Consider the following 20,094-nt stretch of genomic DNA (forward strand, 5'->3'; position numbering starts at 1 on the left):
TACACACATACCCCACCAACAACAATACCCACTATAACAGCACATTCATAAGAGATGGTGCCATTTAGTCTTCAACTTAGCTCAGATTCCAAGATTTTAAGCTCTCTGCTACCCATCTACTGTGAGGTTGTTCCTGATATTCAGTGCAGCATAGCTCTTTAATTCTTCTTTCTCTATTTTAGTCATATTCTCTGCTAACTTAACAACCCACTCCACATTCTTGGTCAGCTCCCAATCCTCAGATTCTGCTAACTTCATAATATAGGTCACCATGTGACTTGTTGACTTCTCCATCTGTTCAAATCTTACACATTATTTCAGATCCACTTCAAATGCCAGTTCCTCATCATTTCTTCTCTGGACTCAACAGAGCTTTGCTTCCTATTTATAAAAACAAAGGTCACCATGCTTTATATTACAAATTTGTTGTTTATATAAATTTATTACAAAATTATTGTATATGTATATTTTAAGTTTCTCTTAATTTTAAATTCTTTCAAGGCCAGGATTAAAGCTTGCTAATCTCTTATCTAACATAGTAAATGTAATATTTTAATGCATATAATGCTCCTTAGATGAATATTTAACTATATTTTAATTTTGGTGAGATTCTCACTGTCTTAGTTCATTTAGTATGTTCTTTTAAAGAAATACCTAAAGCTGGGTAATTTATAAAGAAAAGAGGTTTATTTGGCTCATCTGCAGGCAGAACAAGAAGCATGGCACAAGCATCTCCTTCTGGCGAGGGCTTCAGGCTCCTTCCACTTATGGCGGAGGGTGACGGGCAATGCACAGAGATCCCAAGCAAGAGAGGAAGCAAGAGAGAGAGTGGGGAGGTGTCCGGTTCTTTTTAACAATCAGTTCTTGCAGGAGCTAATAGACTGAGAACTCACTCACCCCTACCCTTAGAGAGGGTATTAATATTCATGAGGGATCCACCTCCATGCCCCAAACACCTCTCATTTGATCTCCTATATTGGGGATCAAATTTCAACATGAGATTTGGAGGGGAAGAAACACCTGAACTATAGCACTCATGGATTTTTATTAATTGGGCAATTCGGAATTATTTTCTGTAGGTTTTTGAGGGGAGGCTTTCATTTTCTTCATAGGCATTTACTGTATGTTACATACTTTTTATACTATGGCTCTTCCAAAACAAAGATGGCTTGCAAAATAGTAACAAAATAGTAATAGTAACAAAATAATATTACGGGGTTAATAAAATGGAAACTGAAAATTTAAGTGTGGAAAGGAGTCAGGTATGTTTCACATATTTTCTGGGATTGAGCCTTAATATTGTTTTTGCAGCTTTCTAATATCCAGAGCAAAAAGGGAAATATTAATTTCAACTGGTGTTTCTAGATAAATGCTCTAATTTGAAGGTGTTGGTAACCAGCTAGACTTCTCAGGGAACTTTCAAACAGTGTGAGGGACATATCAAAAGATCTCACACATGGGAAATTATGATCGATCCTAGAAGCAGAAAGTGGGACAGAAAAAAATATTTGGTGACATAATGGATGAATAGCTCCCAAATTTTATGGAGGACATGTTTACAGATTCAGGAAGCGCAGAAAACCCTAAGCAGTGTGAATTTAAGATAACCGCAGCTAGGCATACCATATTCAAACCACAGAACCAAAAAGTAAAGAGAAAATCTTGAAAACAGCCAGGAAAAGAACAGCATATTTGAACAATTATTTGAACAAATTTGAACAATGATTCAATATTTTTTAAGAATGAAAATAAAGACATGTCCAGATAAAAATAAAACTAGCAGGGTTCATCACCAGCAGCTCTGCAATAAAACAAATGTTAAAGAAGCTCTTTCGTGAGACTCCATCTCAAAAAAAAAAAAAAGAAGCTCTTTTGGCTGAAGAAAAATCATACCTGATAAAAATCCCAATTTTCAAGAAGGAATGAAAAGCATGAGAATCTATAAACATCTAGGTCAATACAAGAGAATATTGTTTTCTCCTAATTTCTTTAAAATGCACTATGGAGTCGCAAAGTTTCTCCATTTTTCATGAAGTCATACAATATTAACTCTAAATAGACTGAGAAGTTAAGAATGTGTATTGTAATTCCATGAGCAACCATTGAAACTAATGCAAAAAACTCTGAAAATCTAGTAAATAAATTAAAATATAGTTTAAAAATATTCAATTAACCTAAAAGGAAGCAAGAAAGGTGGAATATAGGAGCAAAGAAGCAGAGGGGACAACAGAAAACAGATAGTAAAATGGTAGACCTAATTGTAAACATGCCAGTAATTCTATTAGCTGTTGTTGGACTAAACACCCCAATTAAAAGATAGAGATTGTCAGAATGAATTTTTTAAACACCCAAACATGTTATCTCAAGAAGATGCAGGCTGGGCACAGTGGCTCATGCTGGTAATCTTAGCACTTTGGGAGATCGAGGCGGAAGGATCACTTGAGCTTAGGAGCTCGAGACCAAGCTGGGCAACATAGTGAGACCTAGTCTCTAAAAAATAAAAATAAACATAAATTAGCTGGGTGTAGTGGCACACACCAATAGTCCCACCTATTCGGGTGGCTGAGGTGGGAAGACTGCATAGCTCAGTCGGTCTAGGCTGCAGTGAGCCATGTTCGCACCATTGCACTTCAGCTTGGGTGACAGTATGCGATCCTGTCTCAAAAAATCAAAACAAAACAAAAAAAGAAGATTCACTGTAAATATAAAGATGCTGATAAATTGAAATTAAATAGCTGGGAGAAAAATGCCATGCAAACTATAGGCATGAGAAAGGCTAGAGTGTTTATATTAGTATGAGATAAGGTAGACTTCAAGATAAAGAGTATTACTGGAATAAAGAGGGACATTTCATAATGCTAAAAGAACCAATAAATCAGGAAGATATAACAATCATAAATATGTATGTACCTAATACAGACTTTAAAATATATAAAGAAAAAAATGAGAATTACTGGAGCAATAGACAATTCCAGGATCATACTTGGAGATTTTAACACTCCTTTCTTAGCAATTGATGGGCCAATGATTCAAAAAATTTAGGGGAAAACAATGATACGATTTCTGCAAAAACAGATAATCCCTGATGTAGACAATAAAAGGTAGTTATACCAATATTGTTGCTAATATCAAACTGTGAAACAAAATTTACCAATGATCAACAAATGCATATACAGTCATACTTCACTTGATGATGAGGATATGTTCTGAGAAATGAAAAATCTACACAAATCTACATGAAATATCTAATTTTTACTAGCACTTCTTGTCATAATACATCTTGGATAAGTTTCTTTTTTGAGCCTCACATATGACATCCATAAAATATTAATATAAATATCTATAACTCACTCTCCAAAATCAGAAAGCTGGCCTGATACCTCCTTGGGTTTTCTTTCACTACCAATGTATATGATTCTGCAAAATTAAAGCTATGAATTTTTCACTTGATACCCAAAATCTTGTAAGCTTAGAACTTGAAGACAGGCACAGCATGCAGTCATATAGTAAACACAAATAATGCTATCTGTAATGAAATTTTAACATTTTGACATTTGACAGAAGAATTCAAACCATCAAAAGAAATATTTTGTGTGTGTGTGGAGAGTAACTTTATTCATCGTCCATAATGATGATTTTCTTATTTTTCTTTCCTGGAATGCTGTGTTAAATAAAATCTTATATATAAATACAATCTTTATAATATAAACACAGTCTTATAGAGAAGACACATATATATAAAACAAATGAAACCACAACTGCTCTTGTTGACGTGATAGGTAGGAGCCCAGATTTCATTCCACCTGGGGGAAAATCGAGCACAGGTTCTCCCTCAAGGGGGCGCCTTAGAGCACAGCTGAAGCTAAAGCACAGGTGGAAGAATCACTGTAAAAGGAGTCTCCTTGGCTGGACATTCTTTCAGCTGCCATAATAGTTTCTTATTAAGACTTTCCTGAAACTCCAAAAATCACTGATCTGCACAGTCTCACTTTTTTCTACTCTTCTCAATGCCAGACATTGATGCGTGAAAAAAAATGCATCTCAGCATTTTATTATATTCTGTTATAGTGCTTTAAATTGCTTTGCTGAATTGTGTTATGTATAAATCTAATCAGCATTCCGTAATTCCCTTCTACTATAAGATCTCGAAAAGAATATATAATTGCTGAATTGACTAAATTATCAGGATCCAACATCTGGTTTGAATTAAACATTAAAATATATGAGGAAAATATTGAAAGACTCCAAAAGATAGCAATACAGATGAAAATATATGGAAAATAAAGGAAGTGAACCTGTTTAATTGGTCAATGAAAAGGCAGTGAGAAACTTACTGTCTTTGAATTAGGAGGAAAAAACTATTATGCAGTAATGACTTTTTAATCCTTGCTATTTCATGAGGGATTTGCTACAAAAATGAGGGATTTCCTCTTAATGAGAACTGACTGGACCCACAGTGCTAGTCAGCAATTCCAAATCAGCAAACTCACCCATTGTTCTGAATAGTCTTTCTAAGCATTTACCATATTCTTCAAGATTTCTGTCCCACTTTAACTCTCTGAGAATATCCAAAAAAGAAACTAAAAGGCACGAATAAAGGCAATGAGAGTGGGATTGCAGGGCATTGCTAATGAGGGAAAGATGTGGCAGCTTCTTGGAATAGAAAGGACTTTGGATTCCGAAAGGACGGAGAGAGGGAGAAGTGCCGGTTGACCTCCAGGACTCTGAACTGTGCAGCTCAGTTAGGGGTGCTGCTGTTCACCAAGACTGGGCATGTCGGAGGAGGCAGAAGATAGAAGGAAAAGGAAGGAATGGTGATGATTGGGGGAATATGTGTATTCCTTTTGGATACACTGAATCAAAGTGCCTTTGGGAATTGCAGTGGAAATGTCTAGAATGCAGTCAGGTATACACAACTAAAGCTGGGTTGAAACACAGATTTTGGAGTTCTCGGGATGGCCAATGTCACAGGTATGGTTGAAAATGACCAAAAAGAGCAAGTAAAAGAGAGGTGCTCAACTTGGGATCCACAGACTCCTGTGGGTACCATGAGTGATCTTCAGAAGCATCCTTTAATCCCCGAAATTTCATGAGATTTTTGTGAGCATGTTCTTTTCCTCAGGAGAGAAGGCCTGTATCTTTCTCCATGTTCTCAAAAATTCATTACCCAAAAAGGTTTTGAACCAGAGATCTAGATTGAGAAATGAAAATATCCAGGAAACATGCTCTGAAGAATATGTCCATCCATACGGCCGGGAGTGGTGGCTCACGCCTGTAATCACAGCACTTTGGGAGGCTGAGTCGGGCGGATAACGAGGTCAGGAGTTCAAGAACAGCCTGACCAACATGGTGAAATCCCTTCTCTACTAAAAATACAAAAATTAGCCGGGCGTGGTGGCGTACACCTGTAATCCTAGCTACTCAGGAGGCTGAGGCAGGAGAATCACTTGAACCCAGGAGGCAGAGGTCGCAGTGAGCCGAGATCACACCACTGCACTCCAGCCTGGGTGACAGAGTGACACTCCGTCTCAAAAAAAAAAAAAAAAAAGAATATGTCCATACACATAAAATATAAAATATATAAATGTTCATACACATAAAGACAATTAGTTGCCAAGAGGGAGCCTGAGAAAGAGCTGGCAGTCAGAGAGCAGAAGCAGAAAGACGCAAGACTGGATCCAAGAGAAGGCAAGTTTTCAAATAGGAGAATGCCCCATTCTGTCACTCAGGGTAGAGATCAAATATTAACCCTCAGAAGGGCCTTCTCTAATCACTTAGCTCAACCACCCATACGGGTGTATTTCCCACATGAACGAGAAAGTTCGCTGTGAGCAGGAACCCTGAATCCCAGTGCTTGCAACATAATGAACATAATTGTCAGATGATTAACTGATTGACTGCTATTGGAGACAATCTGCAATTTTTAAATTCCATTTCTAACTTTCGTTGTTCCAAAAATACATTACATTCAAGTAGTTCAAAGACATTTTTGATTTAATAACTAAATGAACAAGTGAGCAAATATATTACCATTTGTTTCCCAGTACAACCAATAACAATAAAGGCAGAGTGCTATCGAAGACTGCAGAAAAAAAGGAGGAGGCAAAAACATAGGTAACTGAACAGTAAAGTAACTAAAAGCGTTAGTCACTGACATTTATACTTATTAGTGAGTTTTCTGACTAAAAGTTATTATTTATGTAATATAAGCATTTCATTTTATTCTATAATCTATAATGCTAGACAGGAGCAAATGCAGCAGTTGTCAATAATTGCTAAAAGCCTACCACACTGGACAATTCAAAGGTCTTTATTATAAGCCAAATGCTGTAAAACATAATGTCCTAAGGCAGTTAGGCAATAAATGTTTACTGAGGAAAATGAACTCTTCTTTCCTAGCCAATTTGAATAAAAACAACAAAAGTTATTTCAAACATTTTAACATAATGCTACACACTCATCTCCAATAAAATACATTATTTCTCAGAGTTATAGGATATTACATTATTGAAAATAGACTTGTTTCCTTACTTTTTATATTTAGGCCATGTTTAATACTTTCTATAAATAAACTATCAGACAAGATGATGCCTCAACCTTAAGCAAAGTATTTTATACTTTCACTTTCAGAGATTCCTAACAACACTTGATTTACATTTTAAAATATTAAATTCTACTTTCTGAGATGCAGATATAACAAGTACATCAATTTCACAATAGGAAAAGCATCTGTGTATTAAACAGTTCAGGTAGAAGATGGTCTCTGAAATCAAATAGCTTGTGAACTGATGCATTTTTCAAAGATTTGTCTTCAGTGAATTCTGCTGGGGAGAGCAAGATTTTCAAAGTGGCTGTCATATCCTCATTCCTGTACTGACTCGTAAGAGCCAAGAAAGGAGAAAGGAAAATTGACATCTGCGCACAGCTTAATGTTGGTACAGGTGCAGGGCAAGCTACATAATTTACAGGGTCCAGCGCAAAATGAAAATTTGGGACTCCTTTTTCAAAAAGCAGGGGAAAGCATTTTTTAAAGGTATGAAAATATAAAGCTTTTTCATTTCTTCTCTCTCTCTTTTTCTTTCTGTCACACTGGGGTTTTTTATTGAATTAGAAACTGGAGGTAATTTTTTTTCTTTTTTATTTTATTTTATTTTACTTTACGTTCTGGGATACATGTGCAGAACTTGCAGGTTTGTTACATAGGTATACATGTGCCATGGTGGTTTGCTGCACTCATCAACCCGTCTTCTAGGTTTTTAAGCCCCACATGCATTAGGTATTTGTTCTAATGCTCTCCCTCACAGTGTCCCCCACCCCCCGACAGGCCTCAGTGTGTGATGTTCCCATCCCAGTGTCCATGTGTTCTCATTGTTCAACTTGTCACAGTGTTTTTTATTTGCACTATGATGTTGTTCTAGGTAAAGAAAAATTAAAATTTTAAATTATTAAAATGAATTTTGCTGTTCATCTATGTATTGTACAGTGCAAATTTTAAATGCAAATATAGGAATATTTAACTTATATAAAATGACCACAATTACTTGATTTGTATTTCATAGCTCACACATCAATACACATTTTGTTCTTAGCAAAACAATGGAAATACTATGCAAAACTAACTCAACTGTTCTTATTTCACTTCTTAATACATCACATCCTACCAATATTCTCTACAGATAAATAAGGAAGATTTGAAAAAACAAGAAACTATGAATAATCCTACTTTTCACTTTCCCTCTTTGTCATCATTTTCAGTGTAAATGTTTAGCTAGTATAAAAAAGAGAAAAGAGTAACAAGGGATATGCTAGGGTACCTATGTATGTCATTGGTTTAGAAGGACACTGCCCACTTTCAAAGCAATTCGTGTTCAAATAGAAAGCAAGCCTCTCAGCCTGTTTGCACTGCACTTAGTTTGACACTCGACTTGCTTAGTTTTTTGTTTTATTTTATTATATTTTAAGTTCTGGGGTACATGTGCATAATGTGCAGGGTTGTAACATAGGTATACATGTGCCATGGTGGTTTGCTGCACCCATCGACCCATCATCTACATTAGGTATTTCTCCTGCTATCCCTCCCCTAGTCCCCCACCCCCTGACAGGCCCCAGTGTGTGATGTTCCCCTCCCTGTGTCCACGTGTTCTCATTGTTCAACTCTGACTTAAGAGTGAGAACATGCGGTGTTTTGTTTTCTGTCTTGAGTTTGCTGAGAATGATGGCTTCCAGCTCTATCCATGTCCCTGCAAAGGACATGAATTCATCCTTTTTTATGGCTGCATAGTATTCCATGGTGTATATGTGCCACATTTTCTTTATCCAGTCTATCCTTGATGGGCATTTCAGTTGGTTCCAAGTCTTTACTATTGTAAATAGTGCTGCAACAAATATATGTGTGCATGTGTCTTTATAGTAGAATGATTTATAACCCTTCGGGTATATGCCCAGTAATGGGATTGCTGGGTCAAATGATATTTCTGGTTCTAGATCCTTGAGGAATCGCCACACTGACTTCCACACTGGTTGAACTAATTTACACTCCCAGCAAGTGTAAAAGTGTTCCTATTTCTCCACATCCTCTCCAGCATCTGTTGTTTCCTGACTTTTTAATGATTGCCATTCTAATGAGATGGTATCTCATTGTGGTTTTGATTTGCATTTTTCTAATGACCAGTGATGATGAGCTTTTTTTCATATGTTTGTTGGTTGCATAAATGTCTTCTTTTGAGAAATGTTTGTTCATATCTTTCTCTCCCACTTTTTGATGGGGTTGTTTGTTTTTTTCTTGTAAATTTGTTTAAGTTCTTTGTAGATTCTGGATATTAGACCTTTGTCTGACTGCAAAAATGTTCTCCCATTCTGTAGGTTGCCTGTTCACTGTAATGATAGTTTCTTTTGCTATGCAGAAGCTCTTTAGGTTGATTAGATCCCATTTGTGTATTTTGGCTTTTGTTGCCATTGCTTTTGGTGTTTTAGTCATGAAGTCTTTGCCCATGCCTATGTCCAGAATGGTATTGCCTAGGTTTTCTTCTAGGGTTTTTATGGTTTTAGGTCTTACTTTTAAGTCTTTAATCCATCTTGAGTTAATTTTTGTATAAAGTGTAAGGAAGGGATCCAGTTTCTATTTTCTGCATATGGCTAGCCAGTTTTCCCAGCACCATTTATTAAATAGGGAATCCTTTGCCCATTGCTTGTTTTTGTCAGGTTTGTCAAAGATCAGATGGTTGTAGATGTGTGGTGTTATTTCTGAGGCCTCTGCTCTGTTCCATTGGTCTATATATCTGTTTTGGTACCAGTACCATGCTGTTTTGGTTACTGTAGCCTGTAATATAGTTTGAAGTCAAGTAGTGTGATGCCTCCAGCTTTGTTCTTTTTGCTTAGGATTGTCTTGGCTATGTGGGCTCTTTTTTGGTTCCATGTGAAATTAAAGTAGTTTTTTCTAATTCTGTGAAGAAAGTCCATGGTAGCTTGAAGGGGGTAGCATTGAATCTATAAATTACTTGGGCAGTATGGCCATTTTCACGATATTGATTCTTCCTATCCATGAGCATGGAATGTTCTTCCATTTGTTTGTGTCCTCTCTTATTCCCTTGGGCAGTGGTTTGTAGTTCTCCTTGAAGAGGTTCTTCACATTCCTTGTTAAGTTGTACTCCTAGGTATTTTATTCTCTTTGTAGCAATTGTGAATGGAAGTTCACTCATGATTTGGCTCTCTGTTTGTCTATTATTGGTGTATAGGAATGCTTGTGATTTTCTCACATTGATTTTGTATCCTGAGACTTTGCTGAAGTTGTTTATCAGCTTAAGGAGATTTTGGGCTGAGATGATGGGGTTTTCTAAATATACAATCATGTCATCTGCAAACAGAGACAATTTTACTTCCTCTCTTCCTATTTGAATACCCTTTATTTCTTTCTCTTGCCTGATTGCCCTGGCTAGAACTTCCAATACTACATTGAATAGGAGTGGTAAGAGAGGGAATCCTTGACATGCTTAGTTTATACTACCAGTAGGTCTCCCTGAACTCCCATGCATGTGCATCTGCTAGAATTCTGTGCCTCTGGAGCACTGCAAAAGCTGTGCGCTAATGGATTGGTGAGGCTATGTGCTAATGGATTCTCTAGGGCCAAAAGAGATTTTAAAATATTTTATTTCAGATCCATCTATATGCTGCCTTTCAAGAAACTCACTTCTTGACTTTAGGGACACACACGGGCTAAAAGTGAAGGGCTGGAAAAAGACATTCTATGCAAATTGTAATCAGAAGAGAGAATGGATGGCTATACATCAGACAAAATAGACTCTACATCAAAAACTGTCGCAAGAGACAAGAGGGTCATTATATAATTATAAAAGTATCCTCTTATCAAGAGGATATAACAATTACAAATATTTATGCACCAAATATCAGAGCACCTAAATATGTAAAGCAAATATTAATGTAACTGAAAGGAGATATAGACAGCAATGCAATAATAGTAGGGGACTTTAGTACCTCACTTTCATGAACAAACTATAGACCAAATGGACCTAACAGACATACTCAGAACATTCCATCCAGTAGCAGTAGAATACACATTCTTTTCAGACACCCACAGAGCATCCTCCAAGATAGATCATACGTTAGGCCACAAAACAAGTCTTAACAAATTTAATAAGACAAATAATATCAAGTACCTTTTATGACCACAACAGTATGAAACTAGAAATCAATACCAGGAGGAAAATTAGGAAATCCACAAATATGTGGAAATTAAACAATGCACTCTTAAACAACCAATGGATCAAAGAAGAAATCAAAATGGACATAAATATCTTGAGGAAAATGGAAATATACAGATATCAAAACTTATGGAATGCAGCTAAAGCAAATCTAAGAGGGAAGTTTATAGTAATAAACACCTACATTCAGAAAAAAAGAAAGATCTCTAATGAACAACCTAACTTTACACCTAAGCCCAAAGTTAGCAGAAGGAAGAAAATAAAGATTAGAACAGAAATAAATGAAATAGATACTAGAAGAACAAAAGAAAATATCAACAAAACTGAGAGTAATAAAAACAGAGAAAAGACTCACATAAATAAAATTATAGATAAGGGAGATATAACAACTGATATCACAGAAATACAAAGGATCATAAGAGACTACTATGAAAATTATATTCCAACAAGTTGGATAACCTAAAAGAAATGAAGAAATTCCTAGAAACATACAGCTGACTATCTTAGTTTGTTTTCTGTTGTTTATAATAGAATATCTGAAACTGGGTAATTTAGAAAGAATAGGAATTTATTTTCTACCATTATGGAGGCTGAGAAGTCCAGGATCAAGGGGGTGCATCTGATGAAAGTCTCCATGGTGGGGACTCTGCAGAATTCTGAAGCAGTACAACGCATCACATGACCAGGGTGCTGAGCATGCTAGGTCCAATCTCTCTTCTTCTTATAAAGCCACCAGTCCCACTCCCATGATAACCCATTAATCCATTAACCCATTAGTAGACTAATCCATTCACAAAGACAGAGTCCTCATCATCCAATCAATTTTTTAAGGCCCAGCCTCTTAATATTGCCACATTGGGGGTAAAGTTTCAACATGAGTTTTGAAAGAGACAAATATTGAAACCATAGCACCTACAAAGACTGACTCATGAAGAAACAGAAAATCTGAACAGACCATACTAAGTAAGGACTTTAAGTCAGTGATTATAAACTTCCCAACAAAGAAAAGCCAAGGACCTGATGGCTTCACTGGTGAATTCTGCCAAATATTTAAGGAAAATTAAACCAATCCTTCTCAAACTCTTCCCAAAAAATTGAAGAAGAAAGAGCACTTCCAAAGTCACTATGAGGCCAACATTACCCTGATAGCAAAGCCAGACAAAGACACTACAAGAAAAAAAAATATGAAAGAATATCCCTGATAAACGTAGATGCAAAAATCCTCAACAAAATACTGACAACTCTAGCAAAAATGGACAAATGTAATCACATCAACTTAAAAAGTGTCTGTACAGCGAAGAAAATAATCAAGGAAATGAAGGGACAGCCCACAGAATGGGAGAAAGTATTTGCAAACTACCTACCTGACAAGGGATTAATTACCAGAATATATAAGGAGCTAAAATAACTCTCTAGAAAAAAATATCTTATAATCCAATTTAAAAATGGGCAAAAGATCTGAACAGACATTTCTCAAAAGAAGACATACCAGTAGCAAACACATATATGAAAAGGTGCACAACATCACTGATCATCAAAGAAAGGTAAATCAAAACTACAATGAGATATCATATCACCTTGGTTAAAATGGCTTTTACCCAAAAGGCAATAATGAATGCTGGTGAGGATGTGGAGAAAAGGGAACTCTCTTCCACTGTTAGTAGGAAGCTAAATTAGTGCAGCCACTATGGAGAATGCATGGGGATTACTCAAAACAAACTAAAAATAGAGCTATCGTATGATCCAACAATCCCACTACTGGGTATATACCCAAAAGAAAGAAAGAAGTATATCAAAGAGATATCTGCACTCCCATGTTTATTGCAGCATTATTTATAATAGCCAAGATTTGGAAACAACCTGAGTGCCCATCATCAGACAAATGGATAAAGAAAATATACATATGTAAAATGGAGTACTATTCAGTCGTAAAAAAGAATGAGATCCTATCATTTGCAACAACAGGGATAGAACTGGAGATCACTATGTTAAGTGAAATAAGCCAGGCACAGAGTGAAACTTTGAATGGTCTCACTTATTTGTGGGAACTAAAAAATTTCAAACAACTGAACTCATAGAGATAGAGAGTGGAATGATGGTTACCAGAGGCTGGGAAGATTGGAGGAGGACAGGAGGAAGAGAGGATGGTTAATGCATACAAAAATATTATTAGAAGGAATAAGATATAGTATTTGATAGCACAACAGGGTGACCATAGTCAACAATAACATTGTACATTTTAAAATAACTAAAAGTATAACTGGATTGTTTGTAACACAAAGAAAGGGTAATTGCTTGAGGTGATGCATACCTGACTTACCTTGATGTGACTATTACACATTATATGCTTGTATCAAAATATCTCATGTGACCCATAACAATATACACCCACTATTTACCCATAAATATTAAAAATTAAAAATACTAGCAAACCAAATACAAAAGCACATTAAAAGGATCATACACCATGATCAAATAGGCTTTATCTCAGGGATACAAGGATGGTTCAATATACGCAAGTTGGTAAATATAATACACCACATTCACAGAATGAAGGATAAAAATCATATAATCATCTCACTAGATACAGAAAAAGCATTTGATAAAATTCAACATTATTTCATGATTTTCAAATCTTGTAAAAAAATTAGTGATAGACGGAATGCAACTCAATATAATAATGACCATATATGACAAGCCCTCAGCTAACATCATACTCAACAGTGAGCAACAGAAAGCTTTTCCTCTAAGATCAGCAACAAGACAAAAATACCAACTCTTGCCACTTCTATTCAACATAGTACTGTAAGTCCTAGACAGAACAGTTAGGCAAGAAAAAGAAATGAAAGGCATCCAAATTAGAAAGAAAGAGGTAAAATTGTCTTTGTTTGCAGATGGCATGATCTTATGTATAGGAAAGTCTAAAGACTCCACTAAAAAGCAGTTCGAAATAATAAATTTAAAGTTGTAAAATATGAAACCAATATACAAGTCAGAACATGTCTATAAACAAACAACAAACTATCCAAAAGAGAAATGATGAAATCAATCCGATTTACAGTAGCATCAAAAAATAAAATACTTAGAAATAAATTCAGCCAAGGAGGTAAAAAAAGAAGTGCACACTGAAAAGTACAAAACATTGATGAAAGAAATTGAAGGCCAGGTGCAGTGGCTCACGTCTGTAATCCCAGCACTTTGGGAGGCTGAGGTGGGCAGATAACCTGAAATCAGGAGTTCAAGACCAGGCTGGCCAACATGGTGAGACCCCCGTCTCTACTAAAAATACAAAAAAATTAGCTGGGCATGGTGGCACATGCCTGTAATCCCAACTACTCAGGAGGTTGAGGCAGGAGAATTGCTTGAACCTGGGAGGCAGAGGTTGCAAGGTTGCAGTGAACCGAGATAGTGCCACTGCACTCCAGCCTGGGCGAAAGAGTGAGACTCTGTCTCAAAAAAAAAAAAAAGAAAGAAAGAAAGAAGTTGAAGAAGATGCAAATAAATAGATATTCTGTGTTCATTGATTAGAGGATTAGAAAAATCAGTATTGTTAAAATGTTCATACTGCTGAAAGCAATCTACAAATTCAGTGCAATCCCTATCAAAATTCTAGTGGCATTTTTCATAGAAATAGAACAATCCTAAAATTCTTATGGAACCACCAAAGGCCCTGAATAGCAAAAGCAACCTTGAACAAGAGGAACAGAGTTGGAGGCATCACATTTTCTGATTTCAAATTATATTACAAAGTTATAGTAATCAAAATAGTATGGTACTGGCATAAAAACAGATACATATATCAGTGAAACAGAATAGAGAGCTCAGAGAAAAACCCAAGCATATATAGTCAACTAACTTTTGACAAGGGCATCAAGACTACAAAACAAAGAAAGGATAGTCTCTTCAATAATTGGTGTTGAGGAAACTAAACATTCACATGCAAAAGAAATGAAATTGGATGTATATCTTAGACCATACAAAATGGGTTAGAGACTTAATCATAAGACATAAAACTGTAAAACTTCTACAAGAAAACATAGGGGAAAGTGCTTTGATATTGGTCTTGGCAATGATAATTTGGGGTATGACACTAAAAGCACCAACAAAAGCAAAAATAAACAAGTAAGACTACATCAAACTAAAAACCCTTTTCACATAAAGGATATAATGACATGGACACAGGAAGGGGAACATCACACTCTGGGGACTGTTGTGGGGTGGGGGGAGGGGGGAGGGATAGCACTGGGAAATATACCTAATGCTAGATGACGAGTTAGTGGGTGCAGCACACCAGCATGGCACATGTATACATATGTAACTAACCTGCACATTGTGCACATGTACCCTAAAACTTAAAGTATAAAAATAATAAAAAAAGGAAATAATGAATGAAATGAAAAGGCAACCTACAGAATGGGAGAAAATATTTATAAACGGTATATCTGAATGGGAGATAATATCCAAAACATATAAGAAACTCAAACAACTCAATATCAAGAAAACAATAACTAAATATAAAAAGAGGGTAAAGAACTTGAATAGACATTTCTCAAAAGGATACACACAAATGGTCAACAGGGATATTAAAAAGTATTCAACATCACTAATCATCAGGTAAATGCAAATCAAGGCCACAATGAGATACCACATCACGCTTGTTAAGATGGCTATCATTAAAAAAAAAAAAAAAAAAGTAAAGAAAGATCAATGTTGAAGAGTATGTGAAGAAAAGGGAACACTGACACACTGTTGGTGGAAATGTAAACTGGCACAGCCATTACAAAAAAACAGTATGGAGGTTCCCTAAAACTTTTTAAATAGAACTACCATATGATCCAGCAATCCCACTTCTGGATATTTATACAAAAGAAATGAAATCAGTATGTAGAAGAGATACCTGAACTCCCATATTCATCGCAGTATCATTCACAAATAGCCAAGATATGAAAGCAACCTAAATGTCTATTGGCAAATGAATGAATAGAGAAAATATGGACTATACATGTAATGGAATATTATTCAGCCTTAAAAAAGAAGAAAGTCTTCTTTGGGAGGCGAGGTGGACAGATCACTTGAGGTCAGGAGTTCGAGACCAGCCTGGCCAACATGGCAAAACCCCATCTGTACTAAAAATACAAAAAAAAAAAAAAAAATTAGCCGAGCATGGTGATGAACTCCTGTAATCCCAGCTATTTGGAAGGCTGAGGCACAAGAATCACTTGAACCCAGGAGGCAGAGGTTGCAGTGAGCCAGTGAGCCGAGATCATGCCACAGCACTCCAGCCTAGGCAACAGAGCAAGACTCTGCCTTAAAAAAAAAAAGAAAAAAGAAAAAAAAATCCTGCCATTTGCTATCACATGGATAGAACTAGAGGACATTATGCTAAGTGAAATAAACCAAACACAGAAAGACAAATACTGTAAAACTTTACTTATATGTTGAATCTAAAATAAGCAAACTCATAGAGGCAGAGAGTAGAATGGTAGTTGCCAGGGGCTAAAGGTGGGGGAAATGGAGAGGTGATGGCCAAAGATTACAACGTTTCAGTTATGCAAGATAAGTTCTGGAGATTTAATGTGCAGCATGGCAACTATAGCTAACAATACTGTACTGTATACTTAAAATTTTCTAAGAGGTTAGTTCTTAAGTGTTATTACCACAAGAATAATAATAATAATAATTAATAATTATTATAACAATAACAAGGGGATAGGAGAAAACTTTAGGAGGTGTTGGATATGCCTTTGGACATGATGGTAGTGATGGTTTCATGGGTATATATTTATCCTCAAACTCATGGAGTTGTATACACTAAGTATGTACAGCTTTTTACGTGTCAATCACACCTCAATAAAGTGATTTAAAAATATATATTTGCTCTTCAGATTTAAAAAGGCAGTTAATTCTCCTGATCAGCAGTTTATTTTAACCCTAAAAAGATACGTGGAATATTTTCAAGGCAATGGATATAGAAGATTTTAATTTGTATCTCGAACTGAAATTTCATGCTATACCATAGATATTTGCCAATTCAGATTATTGGAATTGCGTATTTTTTAAAAAAAAACCATACCAGTACCTTGGCATGAAGTATTAGGCAGAGAGAGTCAGAGCATAGCCAAGCGTAGTGCCGCAGAGTCCCATAGCAACACCATTCAAGCCCACACTTGCACCTCTGATCTTGCCTGGTTCTTGCATTGGTGGAATGAGCCTGCTAACGAGCACACCCATCACTGCCCCTGAGAACCACTAGGATAAATGAGGAAGGACATTCAGAACACTGCCTCATTACTGCTTAGATTTCTCCTTCCAGCCAGTCAGCACCGAAACCAGTTTAATGTCTGCACATTAAAAAAAGGCAGAGTGAAATGCTCTCCTCGGCTTCTCCCCACCTCCACCTTGTCCTAAAGAGTAACTAAGCCTTTCTGTTCTCCACCTCAACTTGATTAGGGGAGGGAGAAAAATTAATTCATTGTGTTTTAGAAACTTCTCTTAAAAAAAAAAATGCCTAGGCCAATCCAGAAATTGCTGGAGCTCTGCATGCTGACGCTAACAATCATGTAGCAAAAATCAGTAGCAGTGGTAGCTCTGTTAACTACCATGAACATCCGGGACCATACAATGAAAGGAAGAATAAAGCCAAGTGAATGTGGATGGACACAGAACCAGATTTAATTTAATTTGGAAAAATCAAGGAATATAACATTTCTTGCATTTGTCTCATAACCACTTCTTACCTAAGGTTAAAAAAAAAAACCTACCTCAGTTTATTTGTTCTTACCTTTTCAAAGTAAACAATTTCAACTTAAATTCCATGTCACACAATTTCTTTTAACTGCAAAATTCTGAATCCTTTTTTAAATAACATAGGGAAATATTTAACTTAAAGTTCAGAGCTCAGAAAAGACGATCCTCCTTATACACTAGATATTCTTAACTAGTGCTTCTATAATTTGCTTCTAAACAAAGAAAATCTGTTCAGCTGGTAACCACAGTCTATTGAAACAATTGAAATAACTTTCAATAGTTAAGTAGAAGGTATACATTAACTTAGAGCTTCTTTAAGAACTATGTGTATTTCCGGATTAAAGTAGTTTATATAAACTAGTTCAGTTAACTATTTTACCAGGACACAATATGGCATTCTGCAAAATTCATTACTCCTATAACTATAAAGTCCTGTTCAAGAGACTTTCACAATTATATTTGCTTCACACATTAAAATGAGAATGTAATCTAATAATAAGTGTTGATTTGGAGTTAAAGATGTAATAGGCCCAGGTTTGGTCCCAACAATGGAGCTTGGCTTTAGGACTTCCCAGCGCCACTTTCTAAAATCACTGGTCCTCAACTATTGTATTTAAAATAGACCTGCTTGTTCCCACTCAAAATAGACAATGCAAAAACACATATTTTCTTCTTCTACACATACATATTTTCCTCCATTGCTCCCTGTGTTACTGGTTTAAGACAACATTTATTCTTAAAATTACTTCACCAATTCCTAGGATATGTTTTCCCACAATAAACAGTTAAAAAGATAAAACAGTCTTAATTTTGGGTCACTGATTCATCTTCTTCTAGACCATGCTGATTTCTTTTTAGCATCTGGCACATGACCCAGTGATAATTTTTAACGACTTTCAAAATAAATTTTTCTGGAAATCACATAAATACATTTTTCCCCTAAAGCCCCCTTGCATTACTATTGTGGTTTGTCCTCCAAAGTGCAACTTCAAAGGCCACTGTAGGAGGAACTCTCATTGTTTTTGTCTGATGATCAGTACTGATGGTTATTCTTTAGCAACTTGGATTTAGCCACTTAAAGAAGGAGCGAGATCTATGCCTGAAGACAAACATTCTTTATTATTTTTTCATCTCATAAATGAGATAAGAAAGATCTCAACTTCTTCTAGACCTGTGGTTCCCAAACTTGAACGTGTATGAGAATCATCTAGAGGGCTTGTTAAACCATGTGTCCCTGGGCCCACTCTAGGGTTGTGCTTCAGCCCCTGGAGTTGCAGCCTGAGAATCTGTATTTCTGATCAGTTTCCAGGACCACACCATGAGAACCACTGGTCTAGACTATCTGAGTGGTCCAATCAAAAAAACCAAAATTTTTACAAAAACAACTTTTAAATCACTATTAGAAAAAATTAAGACATTCATACTTCTAGCTCTAAAATTTATCTTATCAGAACCTCACAATGTTTCTTAGAGGAATTTTAGTAAACAATAGTATTATATTCATTTTTTAAATGTCAAAAATTTGTCTAACATCATTACACTGAATCTGTTTTTGCCTTCATATTGGGAAGTTTAAGCACAACTATTTTTTATTTTAGCTTGTAGACAATTTTCCAAAGAACATATGTGGTTTTCTTTTTAGAATAACATATGATTAAAGACACTGTTTTACCTTTAAAAAGCAACTGAATTAAAATTTACTTCACATATGTTTATAGATTTTCCAAAAATTCCAAGGCAAACTCAAACTGCATAGAAAGTTAATTTTTTCTAAATTCATCCATGAGTATATGGGTATGGTTTACTATCAATTATGCATACCTCTTATTAGAATAAGAGCACATTCTAAAAAGTTTCCAGTTGGCACCATTTATTATATCACCATTTATGCGATAATCTAATAAATAGCATCTAATGAAAAATACATTTACCTTGGAAAACTATACACATACTATATGAGAGAATAATTAAGATGATGATTGCAATAAAAACAGTACTGTTCATTAGTTTCCTAAATGTTACGGTATAAATTAATGTCCAAAGGAAATACTTTCATTCATCAAAGATTTGAAACTACAAATTATTAAACATGTGTGCTAAGAAGCTATTTGTAACTGATTTTAGGCTCTGTGTATTTTTATGTTCATTGAAGCACTTTTTTAAAAGAACAACACGTGCTTGTTTACCGCCACTCGCTGTTCAACTCTCTGAAAACTAGCTCCTCTGCTGCATACAGACTAGTACAGATAAAGACAATTCTGTTGTAACAAGATTACTTTTTAGGACTTTAGGGGTTTTTTTCTTATTGTTTATTTAATGTTCAAGCATAGTTTTAATAACAACCCTGATCAGAAACTCATTTTAATGATGCTAGGAGTACTAATTCTCCCAGCCTTTCAGAAGGATGTAAATTACTACTGTGGTGTGGAGACTTGCGAAGCATTTGGGCACAATGAACAAACATGAGAAAATTGCTGGAGGTAAAGAATAGCTACTGTTTACTGGACAGAAGGAAAAAATGTCTAATCCAATAGTCGTCATGATGGAGATGCAAGTAAATAGAGTTTGCCATCAATTGACTATTTTGACAAGGTGCACCTAGATTCATCATCTTTCCAACTCTGCTCTT

This window comes from Gorilla gorilla, chromosome 3 (genome assembly GCF_029281585.2).
Source record: "Gorilla gorilla gorilla isolate KB3781 chromosome 3, NHGRI_mGorGor1-v2.1_pri, whole genome shotgun sequence".
Lineage (NCBI taxonomy): Eukaryota > Metazoa > Chordata > Mammalia > Primates > Hominidae > Gorilla > Gorilla gorilla.